The sequence below is a fragment of the Benincasa hispida genome, chromosome 10 (assembly GCF_009727055.1).
Source record: "Benincasa hispida cultivar B227 chromosome 10, ASM972705v1, whole genome shotgun sequence".
Taxonomy (NCBI): Eukaryota; Viridiplantae; Streptophyta; class Magnoliopsida; order Cucurbitales; family Cucurbitaceae; genus Benincasa; species Benincasa hispida.
The window spans coordinates 42,263,534-42,267,876 of record NC_052358.1 but is presented as its reverse complement, the minus strand read 5'-3'; positions in this window follow the sequence as shown (position 1 = coordinate 42,267,876).

The window sequence follows — 4,343 nt, the reverse complement described above, 5'->3', positions numbered from 1 at the left end:
AATGACTATTTTGCCCTTTGACTAAAGTTAGTGGGAAAATCCAAACTTTTATTGAATAATTCCACTAACAAAATAGTGGGCTAGGTGTTGGCTTATAGTAAAAACATTAAGCCCACTTAGATAGTGGATTCTAGGTGTTGGGTTTTTATGGATTTGTTTTATATGCAAATATTGTATGAGTTTTTCTATAAAATGGGATTTCAATTATGGATGAAAAACTTTTGGCAATTTTTGCAAAATTATTTTCCTAAATTGGGCTGTAAAAAAAGGAAAAACCCAAACCAAAAGAAACTCCATTTCTTTTCCATCTCTTTCTCTCTCTCGGTTTTCTTCATCCATCGTGTCCCATGACATGGTTCTGAGTCCAGAGGATAGTAGGTCAACTCTAGTGGTGGTCCGGAAGAGTTCGGGTCGAGATTCGGCGAAGAAAAGCGTTGTTCGGGAGTTACAAAGGTTGTTTCCTATCAACTTTTATTTACTGTTTTTTCCTCATTTGCATACTTATTTCCTTTAAATTAAAAACAATTAGAGTGTAATTAGGTCTTTTTTCCGCTGCGTATGTCTCGTGTTCCATTAAAATCATACTGAAATTTACGATGTAACTTCCACTTTACTTGGCTCACTTGGAAGTTCTTCGACCATCAACACAACTTCTACCACACACATCTTGTATTATTGCCAAGCAAATAATTATGTATAAAAGAACCCATGATCTAAAGCACTCTGAGAAATAAAATCAAGATTGACCCCCTACACCCAAGCTACTTTTGGGGCTCAAGTCAAGTCTCCTCAGATCTCACATGGAACCACTAACATCATGCCCCTTATTAGGGTAAAGTGAGATATCGCATGGAAGATGATTTTTTTTCCTTCCAAAGAAGTCACCTACTCCCTTGCAATAAAGACAACATCAACATCTGATTCATAACACTTTAACGAACTTGTTTTTAAGACAATCCTTTTTTATCTACCTAGATTATTTGCATACTCAGTAACTTTTCTTCTATACAAAGTATTTTTTTTCTTAGATCTTATACTAGATCACTCTAGGACTCCACTAGACTATCACCATTGCTTGACTATTCAAAAGCATCATTACTCAGTCTTTCCTCAAAGGTTTTGTGTAAACAAGATTGTATTAGCACATTAGTGACTTTCACTTACCACTAACATATTTTCTTTACACTCCTAGCAAATTTGTAAATAGTGAACAATTCACACTATCCACTATAATACTATAATCCATTTCAAGCAATCTTTTTTTATGTGGAAGTTGAAACATAATATTGCAATCATATAACATACTCAGGAATTCAAGAAAATACGAACTTAAAGTTCTGAACCAAGGAAACACAAGAATTTAGATAGAAAATTGAAAATTTGGAGAAAAACCATAGCCCACTAGAAAAAATTTCACTATGTATAAACTTATTATTATCACATTAAATTCTCTACCAATCTCAATTACAAGAATACTCTCTTAAATCTTTTATACTACTTATACAAATTTTTCACTTTTCAAACAAGGTATACAAAAAGGAAATTTAACTAGAGTAATTAGTATACAAGCTTAAAATATTTCTAATTAGGACGATTTAAATCAAAGTCATATACTTCTTTTGTATATTTGCTTGGATTCCATCACTTTCTTGACCATTTTCAATGTGAGATTACGACTCTTCTAATATCTTGTCAAAACATTACCATATATCTAAGAAGAGAAGAATCTATGGTTGACTTAGAGGTTTATTAATTTTATCATGAGTTCAACATGTAAAATTGGAGCAATCCAACATCACCCTTATTGATAAGAGTATGTGTCTTAATCTATTGGGTAGTGTTCAGGTAGGGGATGAAGGTTACATAAAAAATAAATAAATAATAAAATGAAGAAAAAAAACAACCAAGGTTCAAAACTCCCCCAAATTCCCCCAAACTTTTGTTATTCAACCTAAACTTAAATGTGATAATTATAGAATTTTTGTGCAAACTATGTATTATGTTCACACAAACGAGGTCATGCCAGTTAAAAGGGGAAAACTCTCAACTCTAAGTTTGCTTATTATATATATAGTCACCCACGAGATTCTAAGTCCTGTTTGATAACGTTTCTGTTTTTTATTCTCTGTTTCTTTTTCCTTATTTATTTTTTTTTTTAAGAACAAAAAATAGGAATATGTTTGATAACTATTCTCGTTTTCTATTTCTTAAAAAAAAAAAGAAACAAAAACATAAACTTGTTTGATAATTATTTTTGTTTCTTGTTTCTTGTATTTTTTCTTTTACATTTTTTTCATATTTTTTTTAGTTTAAATATGATCTAATTATATAAAATTAAAAAATATATAGCCATTAAAATGTAAAAAAATAATGATCAAATACACAAAAGTCCTAATGTAAAATTAATAACTATAATACAATTGTTTCTATTATTTATATGTTACTAAAATTTGATTTACAATATTATTTCTCACTCAGGTCATTTCTTTTAAACTTTAAATGATGTAAACTCAAATCTAACTCAATTACATTATTATAAAAATGTTGTGGTTGTAAAATTATTAAAAATGAACTTAAATGAATATTTTAGTAAACAAAATTTATATATTGTAAAATTACAATTGGTATCATATGTAAGAAAAATAAAAAAAATAAATTTAAAAATATAAATAAAAATTCATATTGCAAAATATATAATTCAAAATTCAAAAAAATATTTATCTATACACATTAAAATATAAATTATTTTAAACGCTAAAACTGTTGAAAATATTTATAAATAATAGTAAAATATCACAGTTATCTACAATAGACTACTATCTATGTTTAGACACAAATACTAGTATATCACGACCTATTATAGATAGACAGTGAAATTTTATTATATTATTAAATATTTTGTTCATTTTCTTATATTTGAAAAAAACACTATTGAAAATTTGAAATTTGAAAATCAAAATAATGTATGAATTTAAATATTTGAAAATTCAAAATTATATTTTCTATATTTGTAAATATTTTGGTTCATTTTTCTATTTTTGAAAACAACCCTATTGAAAATTTGAAACTTAAAAATCAAAATAATATATAAATCAAAATATTTGAAAATTTAAAATTCAAAATTCAAAATAAAATAAAATAAATCTTATATAAGATTTGATTCCAAGTTCATGAAGTTAAGAAGAGTTTCAAGCAAGCTTTGCCACCTACTGGTCAAAGTCTACATTTTGAAGTATTTTAGGACCAATATTAAATAAAAATACAAATAAAATATGTGGTCTTTTCAGGAATGCTTCTCAAATTTTAGAAACAAGAAATAGAAATGATTATCAAATAGGTCAATTTCTTAAAAAATGAGAAACAAAAATAACGAATAGGAAAGATGCACGTTATCAAACGGACCTTAAATTGGCAATGAAACATTAAATATACCTAATAACTAGAAATAAATGAAAATATGAAGAATAAGTTTGTGTACCTTTCTTACAAATTTTCAAAAGTATTACAAAACTAGATCCACTAATGAACCTATCAAGCCAAATCATTTGATACTAATCTCTTTTCTTTGCCAAACACTTCATGATTTACTAGACGTGCTTGAAATTTTCTAGAAACTTTATTGATTTGAATTCTTAGCATATACTCTCATGACAAGGTGCTAGTTAAATGGTTCATTTCATATCACTCTAATTCTAAAATACAAGTCAAATGGATGCATTATTGAAAATTAGGATAGTGTACTTTTCTTGGAATTCAGATATTATTTGGACAAGTGGCTTACGGAACAATTAATTAATATTAACTAATCACACTCATACTTAATCACGGAATTGATTCATATTTATTTTTTATTTACAAAAAAAAAAGGAAAAAGGAAAAATGTTTAGTATTTACCATTAATTATCCTAAAGACTTTCCTTAGATTTGGTTCATTTCATCTTTAATACAAATTCCGCATACTACTCATCTCGTAAATGATGTCCAATGCACCTTTTTAAAATAGAAATTCTCCAAAACCAGCTATACATGCACATGTAACCTAACAATGTCATCTACATGTGTCTTATTTTACTTTTAAAAGTGATGACTATTTCAATAAAATAACACGAATCCTTTCAAGATATTTTGTCATCACTCACATGTTTTTAAGAAAAATTTTTAGGACTTTTATATAGAACTTTCAAATTAAGCATGCTTAATTTTTGTGTTCTATGAATGAGCAACCAAAAAATAAAATGTACCTTATTAGTATAGTTAATAGTTTTAAATTATTTAAAATCTTTGTTAACTATACTTCCTTATCCTCCAAATTTCTCCGATTCTTAGTTTATATTTATGTACTG